The sequence below is a fragment of the Symphalangus syndactylus genome, chromosome 12 (assembly GCF_028878055.3).
Source record: "Symphalangus syndactylus isolate Jambi chromosome 12, NHGRI_mSymSyn1-v2.1_pri, whole genome shotgun sequence".
In the NCBI taxonomy this organism is placed as follows: domain Eukaryota; kingdom Metazoa; phylum Chordata; class Mammalia; order Primates; family Hylobatidae; genus Symphalangus; species Symphalangus syndactylus.
Window position 1 is genome coordinate 63,855,724 of NC_072441.2, and position 15,853 is coordinate 63,871,576.

A 15,853-nucleotide genomic window follows, 5' to 3' on the forward strand; every position below is an offset into this window, starting at 1 on the left:
AGTATTCATTAGGATGTTAGGGTGACATTAATGAAGGTAATGAAACAGGAAGAAGCTAGTTCAGAATAAAATTAGAAATTATTGGGATAGGAGGAAGTGGAGCTAACTAAGTATAATCTGCATTTTTGAGAAGTGTGGATAATAATAGGAACAAGTTAATTGATCCATAGCGGAAAATTTGGGTTTAAAGTGATGGGTTAAGACGGCAAAGATGAGAGCATATTATGGGTATAGCAATGAGAATTAGCAAAGGTAGACATTTAAAGTATAAGAAAGAGGGTGTGCAGATGGAACAGTGTCTGAGAGAAGAGGGAGGAGGGGGCAATTAGAAGCTTAGGTAGAAGTCTGGCTTTAAATGAGAAAAGGAAACTTTTTTTTTTGAGACAGAGTTTCGCTCTTGTTGCCCAGGCTGGAGTGCAATGGCGCGATCTCGGCTCACTGCAAACTCCACCTCCCGGGTTCAAGCGATTCTCCTGCCTCAGCCTCCTGAGCAGCTGGGATTACAGGTGAGCGCCACCACACCCGGCTACTTTTGTATTTTTAGAAGAGACGGGGTTTCACCGTGTTGGTCAGGCTGGTCTCAAACTCCTGACCTCAGGTGATCTGCCTGCCTCAGCCTCCCAAAGTGCTGGGATTACAGGCGTGAGTCACTGCATGTGGCCGGGAGAAGGAAACTTTATCTGAGGGGAAAAAAAGATGAAAATGGCTATAGATGTTGATAAATGTGTAGATAAGGTAGCAAGAAGTTAAAGGATACCACAGGAGGCCTCAGTTTCTGCTAAGACAAAAGGTTCTTTTTCTTCTTGTAGCTGTCATCTTCCACTGTCCCCTGGGTCATTCTCCTAGTCTAGCTGTAGAGTGGAAGTGAACCACCCTACCCTTCCTTTTTTGAAGGTCTTGAAAGGAAGCACACTAATAAGCTGTGTTCAAGGAGGCAGTCAGTATGACATAACAGAATGAGCCTGGGCATCTGACACAGACGAACTTGAACCTGAACCCACTCTGCCTCTTGTTTGCCCTGTAGCCTTGGGTTAGGCATTGCACTGAGCCTCACTTTTCTGATATAATAAAATCACCTTGCAGGGCAGTTGTGAGGATTAGAAAGAATATATTTGTAATAAAAATTCCAAACTTCATACATATCTTTAATCCTCAAATCAATGTAGTCTCAGCTCCATTTCTTTTAATTGCAGAAAGTACTGTCTATTACCAGGCTTGTATCTTCAGGAATTTCTGAGAAACCTCAAGAAACACACACTCCAAAGACCAATTCTGATATTCACTGGTCATTAGAGTCCATCATGGGAATTCAAACTATTACTTTCCCTTCTACAATTATACCCATTTGTCTGAAGACATACTGCTATTGTTCTCCCCTGTGCCATTTTGCCCAACTTGGACAATGATTCTATCTTCAATTCCATGTAGAGATAGCTGAAGTTAGAAGAGGTTTTGTTAAGACTTAGTTGAAGGTTTGTTAAGACTTTGTTTTATGATAAGAGAAGCACGTTATAAAAGGAAAACTTAAACACAAAGTGTCACCACTCTTGGGGTCTGTATGAGGGTCCTCTTTGGAGTACTTCTCTCCCTACTCCTAGAGCTGCCCCCATCTTTCAGGGATCAGCTAACCTGACTCCAGTGGGAATGCCCTTGAACCCAGCCCTGTCTCAGTATTCGCATATTCAAGAATGACTGACAAGAGCAATGTTTATTACATTCACAGGGAAACCCTGTCCCATACTTAGAACCTAATCTCATCTTTCGGCAGAGACACCAGAACAACAACAACATCAAAGGCAACCCATATTTCCCCAAGAATAGGCCAATCAATACAGAATGCCATCATCAATTGGCCTGCACAATTCCTCTTCCTTTGAGATGAACAAAAGCTCAAGTTGTCTCAAACTATGTATACTGCAAGCCATCTGAAGTCTTGGCTTCTCATCTCCTGTGAGAAATGAGTTGAATAACCTACACATCTTCCAGAAACAAGCAATGATATCCAGGATTAGGAAAGAACATCTGTATATTAGAAACAAAGATAGCCTTTTCTGTTACCACAAAGAGTTCCTGGAGTTAAAAAGTTCTCAGATCTCTCTCTCCTAGAAAGGGTCTCTGCTCTCTATTTGATAGCCAAAAATCTCCATGTATCCTCTTTCTTCCCATTCTTCTAAAGTGCTAAGATTTCAATCCCAACATTTTGTGTATGTTGATCCCTCTGCTTGGAATGTTCTTCCTCCCACTCCTCACTCTACTAACTTCTACTCATTCTTTATATCTTGCTTAAATGACCTTTTCTGAAAAGACTTCTTTGAGCACCTCCCCTTTCCATCTAAATCAGATCCTCCTGTTACAACCTCAATCATGCCGTTTCCTTAGGAGCATTTATAGCCATTTGAAGTTACATATATGTATTTCTGAGATTATTTGTTCAACTACTCTCTCCCTTTCTAGAGTCATCCCCAGGAGGCATGGGTCTTATCTCTTTTGCTTACTTCTGTGTCCCCATTGCCTAGCACAGTGCCAGGCATATATTAGATAAACAGTAAATGTGTGTTGAGTAAATAAATGTATGAATTAATAGATGGGTAATATGCAGAAAGCTTCCATCTCTAAGGAGAGAGAAAATTAATTTAAACATTTTTTTATTTTCTAGGTTCTACTCAGGGCAAACACTTTGGGTGCCTAAGACTCATTTCCCCTTTTACCTTGCTGGATATATGGATATATGTGCTCAGAGGTGTTTCAGATGGTGGAATCTGATCATGGTAGTCCTGGTCTCCTTCCCCCAGGGTGATTCATGGTGGCCACGTGATCCAGGTGTGACCAGTGAGAGGTAAGGAGGTATCTCATCTAGTAAGGGAGGCAAGAGGCAATCTCCTAGGGACTTCTGGGATAGGATTCTCCAGAAGTGATGCTGTTTCCCTGCCTCTGGGCATCACTGGATTTGGATATGATGACAGGAACTGGTGAGATGAAGCCAGCTTATGTAGCAGAACAGGGACAACAGGCTCTCAGGGTAATGGGGCAGGAGTCAGGGATGGCATGTCAGGCCTGAAGCTGCCTTCACTCTGCACTGCTTGTTACCTGAGGTAATAACTCTCCTTATGGTTTAATGCAGTGAGCCTTCTAAGTACATTTTACATGGCCTCTCAGTGCCACGTAATATACATACATGTAATATACATACATGTAATATACAAATAAGATAAAAGTTTCATAAAACAATACCACTCCTACCATGTGCAAGGTATGCTGATATTTCTCCTTTTTCTTCCATTCTGTTGTTGTACTTTTAAAAACATCCTTGTTTGAGGCACCTTAAAATTATTTCACCCCCAAAATGTGTTGTGACCCACAGTTTAAAACATCTTTGGGTTTTCTGGTACTTTTTCTGCAGACTCTGAAGCCAGACTTTCTGAGTTGGTGTCTCAGCTCTGCCAGTTACTAGTTTGGTTACGTCAGGCAAGTTTCTTAACCTCTTTGTGATTCAGTTTTTTCATAATTGATAGACTAATAATGGCATCTACCTTACAGGGTTGTTTTAAGGATTTAATGAGCTAATATGTCTAAAGCACTTGGAATGGGAAGCCATTGGCAAGTCTGAACACAAGACTTACATGATCCTACAAAGATGAGTAAGGCATGGTCCTTGTTCTCACAGAGTTTGCATTCTTGCAGGAATAATATAATGCAGAGATACTGGGATTAAGATAAGCACAGGGTAGTTCAAGATCATGACGGAGAAACACGCATTTTAGCCTAAGAAAGAAATCAAGTCTGATCTCCAGTAGGTAAGCCTGGGAGATAAAATCTCACTTACTTTTTTTGTTAACTAATAGACTAGTTTTAGATTTACAGAAAAATTGAGCAGAAAGTACAGAGAGTTTGCACATATCCCCTCACCCCACCCCCATATATAGTTTTCCCTATTATTAACATCTTGCATTAGTGTGAGACATTTGTTACAGTTGATAGACCAACATCGATCCACTATTAACTGAAGTCCACCATTTACATTAGGGTTCACTCTTTGCTTGTACATTCTATGGGTTTTGACAAGTGTACAATGACAAGTATTCACCGTTACAGTATTATATGGAATAGTTTCATTGCCCTAAACATCCTCTGTGCTCCTCCTATTCACCCCTCCTTCCCCCGTCCCACTCCCAAACACTGATCTTTCTACCATCTCCATAGTTTTGCCTTTTCCAGAATGTCATATAGTTGGAATCATACAGCATGTAGCCTTTTCATCATACAATAGGAAGTCTTGCTTCTTTTAATTAGAAATATGTATTTACCTTTCAAAACCCTCTCTGAATGCAGAATACATTCATAAGCAAAAGAACAAAGAGTAATAATTTTTAGGTGTGTTTTCAGCACTGTTCAGGGGATTGAGCAGCCAATAGGTGTAACCAATTTCCTTAACAAGCATCTGCTTAATAAATATTTGTTGAACAAATGAATGAATGAATTCCCAGCATGATGACTACATTAGCAGATGGTCAATGCGTGCTTGTTGAATTGAACTCTAGACCTAACATTTTGATTGCATTTAGGGGGTTCCCAGTTCTCCTTGACCATAAACTTAAGAGGAACAGATAGTTCTCATGGCTTGGTCACTTTATATGTTTCAGGCACTATGCTAAGTATTTTACAAACATTAATTCAAATCAGCATTATCAATAATCTTTTGAGCTAGCTATTACTATTCCCACTTTATAGATGAAGAAACAAGCTCACAGATGTTAAGGAACTTGCCCAAAATCACACAGCAGGTAAAGTGAACTTTTAATTCACACTCAGATGGAAACTTTATCCCCAGGAGCATCCTGATGAGCCCACCAGGACATGTCGTGGAGTCTTCCATGGAGCTGAGAAGCGGCCCAGCACTCGAAGCCTTCCATGAAGGTCTCAAATAGATATCCTATGAGACTACACTCAGGTCTGTCTGTGTACTGCTCCCAAAATGCCCTACCTTGCTTTCTACACTGAACAATGCCCCAAAGTGGTGGATTTTTTTTTTTTTTAATGGAAGCCAGAGGTTCATCATAATAGGTGTCATGGAAGTCCTCAGAGATGTAAATAACCCCCTAGAGATAAGGCTGACATATAAAAGTCTATGTCAGTGCTGGGGAAATGAGCACACCATTCACCACCGTAGGAGAAAAGAAGGGGACCGAAGATCATGTAGGGCTTTGTAATTCATCAAAGATTCTTAGACATTTCTTTTTTTTTTTTTTTTGAGACGGAGTCTTGCTCAGTCACCAAGGTTGTAGTGCCATGGCGCATCTCGGCTAACTGCAAGCTCCGCCTCCCGGGTTCACACCATTCTCCTGCCTCAGCCTCCTGAGTTGCTGAGACTACAGGTGCCCGCCACCACGCCCGGCTAATTTTTTGTATTTTTAGTAGAGACGGGGTTTCACCATGGTCTCGATCTCCTGACCTCGTGATCCGCCCACCTCGGCCTCCCAGAGTGCTGGGATTACGGGCGTGAGCCACCGCGCCCGCCACCACGCCCGGCTAATTTTTTGTATTTTTGTAGTAGAGACGGGGTTTCACCATGTTAGCCAGGATGGTCTGGATTTCCTGACCTCATGATCCGCCCACCTCGGCCTCCCAAAGTGCTGGGATTACAGGCGTAAGCCACCGCACCTCGCCGATTCTTAGATATTTCTACCTACAACTAGAAATTTAAATTATCTCCAACACTTCAAACTTCTGACAGAGAAGATTTATAAATCTAATAAGCAGAATCTTTGTAAGCATATAACTAAGTCTTGTAAGTTGAACATATCCACCCACTAAATGTGCTAAGCAGAGAGAGCATCATCAAAGCAGCATCATGAGGACAAATCAGTTTCCTTGAATGAACACAATTTACCAAAAGTATTGATCCCATTTTTATCTCTTTATTTTCTCTCTGCTTGCTCGTACAATTTCCCAGAACTACAGATTTTTCTCATCCAGATAAGTGAGACTTAAAAACTAGGTCAGTCACATGAGTACAGTAACTGACATTTCAGAATCAGGGTTTGGTCTGAGACTCTGGATGGGAAAGCAAGGCCTGAGCATTAGTTCCAAGTTCATTCTAGATGAGCCATGAGTTAATAAACTGAACACTTCTTGTAGGAATACAACTTCCTAATAATATACCTTTTCTTGCAATATAGTGCATCCTTTATTACCTTTTTGGCTTTTTTGAACAGTAACCTTTTATAACATTTTACCAAGATGTCTTTTTATAAATTTTTATTGAATAATTTGAATTAAAATTATCTTCTTCTTACCTGAATTGCAATGAAATCTTTCTATTGCCCGCCTGGGTCCTACACCCTATTTGTTCCTCTGAACATTTTGTGTTTATTAACCACTGCTCTGGCTATTTATTGACAGAAAGAATCTGGAATTTTAGAGTGTCAAGTTAGAAGGGACAGTATCAGAGGCATTCATTGCCCACCTGTCCACCCCCCGCCCCTGCCCCCGCCGCTGTTCCTGCTAAGTGCTGGGAACTCTGCCTAGCAGTTTGAACAATGGGAAAATCCTGCCTTGAGAAAATATAAAGTCTGCCATTCCCTGGCGTCCCTGGCTGGGGTGTGAAGGCTTGTGATTATACAGCCAGTTAGTGGCTGTTGGGATCAGAATCCAGGAAATGTCTCTCCAAGCCCCTATCTTCAGCCCAAGAAAGAGATCTGATGGATAACTGTTTTCTATTTTCTCCCCCTCCCCCCTTCTTTTTTGCTTGATGAGCAGAGATAGACAACAGAGAACAGTGAGCCCTTAGCTCAGTCCTGAAACTCAGAAATCAGAACACACTTGTTAACAGACTGATTAATACCACCAACTCCCACCTGTCCTGGTTGCCCTAATCACAAACCCCAAGAAGGAATGATGCCCACACCCCCACAGTTCTTTTCCCCTTCCCTCACCCCTGCACAACCCAGGAAGGTGCTCTGCTCAGCAACCACATCAGGCAGAAGGGCTGCCTGCTAAGTGACCATGGCATTTAAGGGAAGCCAAGAAAGTGATGTAAAGGCTTCGAAAGACAACTGCAGCAAGAAAGAAAGAGGTCATGGTGGACAGGATCCTGGAGGGAAGGGAGACATGGTCAGGTGGAGAGGTTGGGGGCGGATTGCCATCACCCCACCATGTTGCCTACTTGATTCTCAGAAACAACTCTCTTTTCCTTCCCTTTGTGCTCCTGCAGAGAATACCATTTCATCTTACATCTTATTGTTAGTAGTGGCGAATCTGTACAGGTCTGCAGCAACCTCAATTCTTGCCTCCTCAGAAGAAAGATTTTGACTGAGGGGAATAAGGCAGAGAAAGAGACTGAAGCAAGTTTTAGAGCAGGAGTGAAAGTTTATTAAAAAGTATTAGAGCAGAAATGAAAGGAAGTAAACTACACTTGGAAGAGGGCCAAGCAGATGACTTGAGAGATTAAAGTGAATGGTTTGACTTTTGTCTTGGGGTTTTATATGTTGTCATGTTTCCGAGGTCTTGTGTTACCTCTCCCCTGATTCTTCCTTCGGGGTGGGCTGTCCGCATAAGCAGTGGCCTGCCAGTACTTGGGAGGGGCCGCGTGCACAGTGTGTTTACTGGAGTTGTGCACATGCTCATTTGAGGCGTTCTTCCCTTGCCAGTTGAGTATTCCTAGAGGAAGGTCATATACCAGTTAAACTCTGCCATTTTGCCTTTTAGTGTGCGCGCTTGGGCCCACTCGCCCAACTCCTGAGATCTTATTAGGAAGCTGCCGATCACCAAATTTTGGTGTTTCCTTTCTACTGGGAGATTGCCGTTCCCTGGTGCCAGCTGCGACCAATTATTATTTTAGAGCAATAGTTAACAACTGCCTGATCATCACCTCATGGTCACCTGGCATTCCTGGTTTTGGGGCCCATTCCTGCCCTGCTCATGTCTGCATAACTACCTACTGTAACATCATGTTTTATTTAAAGAGATGGATGCACAAAGTTTGTATATGTATAGGTGCCCACATGTCTATTTAACTGTATGTACTAAATTAACACCTGTCCCCAAACTGATTTCTGCTGAATAGAGCCAATCAAACATGGTTCCCTTGGTGAGCTTGCACTCTTGGAATTACATACCGACTAGGGGACAGGGCCAGCCTCAGCCCTGATGTTACAGTCTCACCAATGCACCACGAAGTAGCAGTCTCTCATTGTGAGTTATCACTTGGAGTTCTTTGTCTCACAACTAAGAGAATTAGGGAGAGTGAGCACAAAGGGTGAAGTTGGAGCAAAAGTTTAATAAGCGAAAGAAGAGGCCGGGCGCGGTGGCTCACGCTTGTAATCCCAGCACTTTGGGAGGCCGAGGCGGGCGGATCACGAGGTCAGGAGATCGAGACCACGGTGAAACCCCGTCTCTACTAAAAATACAAAAAATTAGCCGGGCGTGGTGGCGGGAGCCTGTAGTCCCAGCTACTCGGAGAGGCTGAGGCAGGAGAATGGCGTGAACCTGGGAGGCGGAGCTTGCAGTGAGCCGAGATTGCGCCACTGCACTCCAGCCTGGGCGACAGAGCAAGACTCCGTCTCAAAAAAAAAAAAAAAAAAAAAAAGAAGAAAGCTCTTGGCTGAGGAGAGGGGACCCAGAAAAGGGTTACCATTTTTACAGTTGAATGCAAAGGCTTTTATAGGAGACCAGTAAGGGCTGGGGATCTCATTTGCATAGGTACGAATTTCTGGTAGCTCTACCTTGTTCTTCTAATGCACATGTGGGCCCTTAGCTTGAGTTACTCCGTATTGCTTTGTTCCCCTTACTGTGCATGTGTCAGGGGATGGAATTGTCCTTTGTGGGCATGTCTGGGCAAGCCACCTGTGTAGCCTTTCTTATCTGTGTGGCTGTGGGTATGTCTTAGGCAAGCCCCCCGGGCAAGTTCCTTTATCTGTGCCTGCAGCTTCATTTTTCAGGCTGCTCTTTTGTTTGAAAGAGAACCCACCCTAACTACCTGCCTGACCAGTTTCTTCCTTTCTCCTCCCTCACTAGGAGATGCTCTTATCAGACTTTCCTAAGTGTCAAAAAAAAAAAAAAAAAAAAAAGCCACAGCCTACTCCATCTTTTCTCCACTTCTTTGTTCACTTTTCATCTTACTCTAAGAAGTCTTTACATAGCTATCATTTCCTGAGCGTCACACTGCTTGGTGCTGGGAATCAAACCACACAAACCTGAACTCAGTTCATAGGACATACCATCTGTAAACCAAAAATAAAATTCTAACCCCCACGACCATCTGAATGGACCCCTTCTCTCAGCAAGGGCGTTCCAAGACTTACCTGAGGGACTGGTTCAGGCCATGATGGGGGGTGGAGTGTGGACATGCTTCATCGTACACGCCTCCCTCTCAGAACAGACTCTGAAAGTTTGATGAGAAACAGTTACAACCAAGTCTTTCTGAAGCCTGCTACCTGAAGGCTTCATCTGAATGATAAAACTTTGGTCTCCACAACCTCTTATTGTCACCCAGACGTTCCTTTCTATTAATTCCAGGTCTTTAGATAATAACTCTTTCAACCAATTGTGAATCAGAAAAATTTTAAACCTGCCTATAACCTGGAAGCCCCCATTGCAATCCCCCCACTTCAAGTTGTTCCCCCTTTTCAGACCAAACCAAGTACATCTTACATGTATTTGATTGATGTCTCATGTCTCCCTAAAATGTGTGAAACTAGGCTTTGCCCTGATCACCTTGGGCACATGTTCTCAGGATCTCCTGAGGGCTGTGTCACAGGCCATTGGTCACTCATATTTGGTTCAGAATAAATCTCTTCAAATATTTTACAGAGTTTGACTCTTTTCCATTGACACATTTCAGCCCTTCAAGGAGTTTTCACAACCAACATAATTTGCAGGGCACTTGCAAAGACTGACAGATATTTTAGATATAAAAATCCTTTAAATAATTGAATTATTTGAGCTAATATTATTGCCATATACTCAAAAGGTAAAACAGAGCTCGCTAGTGTCCTTGCAACCGACAGGAAGCAGAATATAGTGGTAATCAGCACCCAGTGGGAAGCCTGAGAGATGTGAGTTCTGAGCAGACATCACGTTGTGGAGTTGTAGAGAACGTGAGAAACCATGGGTACCAAGTTCCCAGGGTGAATGGGGCTGTGCAATTACTGCTTCATTTTGCTTTTGCTTTCTCCCCCAGTGCTTCTCTTTCTGTCTCGGTCTCTCTCTCTCTGTCTCTCTCTCTCAAGACACAAAGGAAACCAAATGCAAATTGATACTTATTCTATAGGGCTCAGATACTAGTCTCCTTCACAGGAAATTGAAAGTCTCAGTAAGTCTCTCCAGAGGCCTGTTTGCAGGAGGCCAGGGCCTAGGAGGTGGAGCTAAGTTTGTTTATCAGCTTATTCTGGTGATGGAGGTGGAACCATCCCACAACCAGAGGAAACTGTCTGGTTCCCCAAGGTCATTATGGGACTTCCTGCCAGAGCACCTGATGGAACAATTCATGACTGAGGTGGGCCCTCACCTTAAAATCTTTCCGTAGACAGAAGTGGGGAATGGGAGAATTTGTAAATGACCAACCAACCACTTCTCAGGTCAAATCTGAACTCCCTGGTGACTTGAGGGAGGTTTTATGCAGAAAAAGCACCAGGCCTGCCAGGACTGCAATGCAGTCAGAAATTGCTGCATGTAAATCCTGGCCCTGCCATTTGAAAGTTGCTCAACTTGTTCCCTGTAAAATGGGGAGAGGCTATAATGTACACTATACCCTGGTGATAAGGGTTATGTAACTTCCTCTCCTATCCATTTTCATTTCTCCCCTTTCCTTTCCAGTTCCCAAGATCCCATTATCCTTCCTCTTACACTGACAGCCAAAATTTAAAATTCTGCTTGCTTTATTTTGCAGAGCAATTTAGTTTTCTTTGTTTCATTTTTTCCTTTCAAGACAAGATTCTGGGAGCCAATTTTTCGGAATTAAACAACCATACAAATGTTTTGCTAACACACACACGTGCACACACACACACACACACACGAGTCCCCGAAGAGGACTTCTGCCTCCAGCTTTAAAACATGTGCATTTTCTTTTCTCACTGTATTAGTTTTTCAGTCGATACTTCCTTTGTTTCTCCAGAGAACCTAAAATGAGCAAGATCACCAAGCCAGTCCACCATCCTCTACATGGACTTTGAGAGTCCCCAGAACACTATGCTTTTTATGGCCATTTGTATAATCTGAAATGGTGCCCCCTCCATGCCCTTCCCATGTCTTTCGATCAGCTTATTTGTAAAGTCTTCCATAATCATAGTGCCATTGTGCCGATATCTTATAAAAACATGTTTATTATATACACCTGCCAAACATGGGCAGCAGGTATTTTGCAATAAAAGTGAAAAAAGCAATCAACAGTTGAAATCGTTCATCACTAGCCCAACATCCTTCCTACCACATGCCCCTTCTTCTCTGCTAATAGAATCCCTATTTGCTAGGTACTGGTAGAAATCCTTTGACTTTAAAGAGAGGAGGCCTCCTACCCTGGCCATAATGCATGAATTGTAATTCACCTAAAGCACACATAGTAATTTCGTTCTCTTATAATTGGTCATGTGACCCAATGAGCTATGAGGGGAAGTTTGCTGAATATAGTGCCCAGGAAAGCTTTTGCTTTCTGGGCATAAAAGGACAAACTCAACTGGTAGGGTCCCTTTTGCCCCTCTGCCATTTCTTCTTTCCTGTAATACTGACATTATGCATGGAAGTACTGCAGCAATCTTGGAACCATGAAGCACAAGGAAAAGAACAAAGAAGCAATCTGTTAGACTATGGCTTAGCAGAAAGATAACAAGAACCTGGGACAGATGACAACTTTGAGTAGCTGACCAGCCTTGGTCTAACCAGTTATGTGAAACAGCTAAGCCCTCATTTTTTTATGTCACTGTAGCTGGGTTTCCTGTTATATATACTTAAATGCAGTCCTAATAGGTACATAGTGCATGCTCTCAAAAATGGTTAAAGACTCATTATATACACCTTTGCATCAGTCTTGATTCCAAATCTAGTGCATGAGCAAATCCTGTCTGCTCTACCATCAAAAGTGTATCCCAGATTTCAACTGTTTAGTACTTCCCACCACCCCCACTGCCATTAACCTGGCTGAAGCCACCATCATCTCTCACTCATAATGCAGCGTTCTCTTAATGGGCCACTTGAGTGTACTCTTTTCTTCCTTCAGTCTTTTCTCAACATGGCAGCCAGAATGATTCCATTAAAATGTAAATCATATGGTATCATTTCTCTTATAAAAGCTCTCCAATGGTGCCCCTGTTACTCAGATTAGAAGCCAAGGTCCTTAAAATGGACTAGGGGGCACCTACCTGATTGGGCTCCTCTCTGTTTTTTTCATTTGTTTTGTTTTTGTGTTTGTTTGTTTGTTTTGGTTAGATACTTTCTATTACTGTCTTCAAGTCAGCTTGTTCTTTTGCAGGATCTAATCTATTAAGCTCACTCAGTGAATTTTAAAATTTTGAGTCTCATATTTTTTCAGCTTTTCTTCACTTTTTGTTTAATTTTTCATAATTTCTACTTCTCTCTTCATTATACTCATGTTTTCCTTTAAATCCTCGAACATACTTTTTTTTTTTTTTTTTTGAGATGAAGTCTCACTCTGTTGCCCAGGCTGGAGTGCAGTGGCACAATCTTGACTTACTGCAACCTCTGCCTCCCAACTTCAGGCAATTCTCCTGCCTCAGCCTCCTGAGTAGCTGGGACTACAGGCACCTGCCACCACGCCCAGCTAATTTTTGTATTTTTAGTAGAGACGGGGTTTTACCGTGTTGGCCAGGCTGGTCTCAAAATCTTGACCTCAAATGATTCGCCTGCCTCGACCTCTCAAAGTGCTGAGATTACAGGTGTGAGCCACCATGCCTGGTTTTGAACATACTTATAATAGCTGCTTTAAAGCTCTTGTATATTAATATCTGTCATTTCTAGATCTGTTTCTATTGACACGTTTTTCTCCTGATTATAAGTCACATTTCCTGTTTTTTGGTATATCTAGTGATTTTTTTAATTGGATACTTGACATTATAAATGTTATGTTGTTGTTGAATGTTTAGATTTTTTGGCCAGGAAGTTAATTTATTTGGAGATTGACAAGACCTTTTTTTTTTTTTTTTTTTTAGACAAGGTCTTATTCTGTTGCCCAGGCTGGAGTGCAGTGGTGTGATCATAGCTCACAGTAGCCTCGACCTCCTGGGCACAAACAATCCTCCTGCCTTAGCCTCTGAAGTAGCTGGGACTACAGAGGTATGCCACTATGCCCAAATAATTGTTTAAATTTTTTTTGGTAAAGAAAGAGTCTCTATGCTGCTGAGGCTGGTCACAGACTTCTGGCCTCAAGCAGTCCTCCCACCTTGGCCTCCCAAGGTGCTGGGATTACAAGTGTGAGCCACTGTGCCCCGCTCAACTTGAACATCTTGAAGCTTGTGTTTAAATTTTGTTAGAACAGGTCTAGAGCCACCCTTACCATGGGGCTAGTGAGGCCCTTAACTAAAGTTTGACGCTTCTGAGGTTTCTATTAAATTCCCAGCTGCTCAAGAAGGAATTTCCACTCTAGCCGGTCTTATCAAATGTCTCCCAGCCCAGTGCAAGCTCTAGTGGTTGTTCAGCTTCCAGATCCCTGGTGGTGCTTATTTCCTTGGTACTTTTTGTTGTTGTTGTTTTTGCCCATTCTGCCATAGTCTCACCCCCTGTATGAGAGCTTTGTATTCAGCCACAGATCTGAAAGAACCCCATGCAGTTTTCTGAAGCTCTTTTTCTATACTACTTCCTTATCTCTGGCATTCTATTGTGAAGTTTCCAAGCCTCTCAGCCTCTTCAAACTCCATTCTTTGTCTCAGTGGGACTTGCATGCTCTCTGTAGGCCCCGCTTCTTGTGTTGCAGTCTGCACAAGGCACAAAGCTGGAGTTGTGGGAGGGCTCACCTCATTTGTTTTCACAGCCCTGCATTGCATATTGCCCAATGTCTGAAAACAATCATTTTGTATATTTTATATCATATTCCAGTTTATTGTGTGAGAGTTACTCAGTCATTGCTGGAGGAGGCCACAAATACTTATTAGATGTGTGAAGTGGCTGTGAAGATGAGTTAGTGTGCATAGAGGAGGTAGAGGAACTGAAACTCGGGGTGGGTGGATGAGGAGGAATTTGCCCAAGACAAAGCTTTTGTTAGACCTAGGAGGAGAGGCCTGGTGCTTTGCATCCTCGGGCTGTGCTTTCACTCTCAAGCCAGGTCATCTCTTCACTGGCTTAGCTGCTCTGAGCACTGCCTCCTCTTCAGTTGTCTCCTCCTCTTCAGTTATGTCTTCCAGCACTTGGGATGCTGACTTCTTCAGCCAAGCCCCCTCCAAGCCCTCCCCATACCCACATTCAGATAAAGTGGAAAGAGGTTTTCCATCCCAAGACCCCCTAGCTCCATCATGAGCCAGTGGATGAGCTTTCTGATTGTCCCTGCTTTGACTCCCGCTTCCAATTTGCCCAAAGGCCCTCTCACCACCATGCAGCCTGCAATATGAGACCATGCCTGTGAAACCATGCCATGAACAGCAACACTCAAGCAAATTGGATTATTTAATCAATAATTGGAGCAATAAGCATCTGCCTCGGTGTGCCAGGCCACAAGGGGCACAGGTAAAAGGCCTGTCTTCTCAAGAAGCGCTTATTCTAGAGACTGGCTGCCCACCGTGGGGTTCAGTTAGCAGAAAACACCCTGCTGCCAGTGGTTTCAGGGTCTGCCTCAGATGCAGATAAGGCAAAGGATCCCTTTGCCCAAGGTCATGACTTACCAGGGAAGCCCATCACTTGTGGCTGAATGAGGAGGGCGTATAAAGACCTAGGCATTTTAGTCTGAAGTGAGACAACTCTGATGTACGTCACTTGTTCTGGATCTCCCGGCTAGGTTGGCTGAAGCTTTGTCGGAGCTGCATCCAAACTCAGCCTCTTCCTCTACCCAGTCTTGCTCCCTCTTTCCTTTCACAACAGATAATTTCTAATTAACAGCTTGTGCCCACACTTCAATTCCACACCTGCTTCTAGGGGGCCCAACTCATGACACAGGGAATGACCATGACCATGGACTTTGGCAGCTACAGTCCAGTCCCATTTCCCTGCAGACAGGGAAAGGTCAGGTCAGGCAGGGGATGATGACTCCACAGAAGAGTCATCCTGATACCACAGGCTTCAGCTTCTCAACACTTTTTACCTCCATTTTTTTTTTTTTTTTTTTTTTTTAGATGGATTCTTGCTCTGTTGCCCAGGCTGGAGTGCAATTGCACAGTCTTGGCTCACTGGAGTCTCTGCCTCCTGAGTTCAAGTAATTCTCATGCTTCAGCCTCCTGAATAGCTGAGCTTACAGGTGCCCTCTATGCCCAGCTAATTTTTGTATTTTTAGTAGAGATGGGATTTCACCATGTTGGCTAGGCTGGTCTTGAATTCCTGACCTCAAGTGATCCCACCTCAGCCTCCCAAAGTGCTGGGATTACAGGCATGAGCCACTGCACGTGGCCAACCTCCCTTCTTTATCAATGTGACAGAAAGTTGAAATGAAGATGAATTACTGGGACATGAGATCAGATTATGTTTATTGAGTATACACTCTAAGCCAGGTAATATGGTAAGTGCTTCACTTGCATTATCAAGTTTCATTCCCTCAAACAACCTCCCAGGGAGGTAATCTCATTATCCCCATTTTATAAAGTCCTTTGCCTCTGTCTTATGAGAGTTGGGGCAGGCCTGAGGGCAATGAGTGATGATCTCAGATGCCCTCCAGAGTTCTGGCCTGTCTTCTACAGCATGAATCTCTGTGAGCAGCTTCATT

General features: G+C 43.2%; 1 protein-coding gene across 2 annotated transcripts in view; it reads left to right on the forward strand.

Annotated features, from left to right (window-relative positions):
- CHI3L2 (chitinase 3 like 2) overlaps positions 1 to 15,853 on the forward strand; it is a 38,795-nt gene that overhangs the window by 2,151 nt on the left and 20,791 nt on the right. Inside the window, exons 1-3 of one of the 2 annotated variants that reach the window (XM_063624607.1) lie at positions 332 to 506; positions 2,657 to 2,836; positions 4,829 to 4,948. The gene's annotated coding sequence lies outside the window, so the exon portion shown is untranslated. Of the gene's footprint in view, positions 1 to 331; positions 507 to 2,656; positions 2,837 to 4,828; positions 4,949 to 15,853 lie in introns of those variants that run through there. The other variant, XM_063624608.1, reaches the window with a different exon arrangement.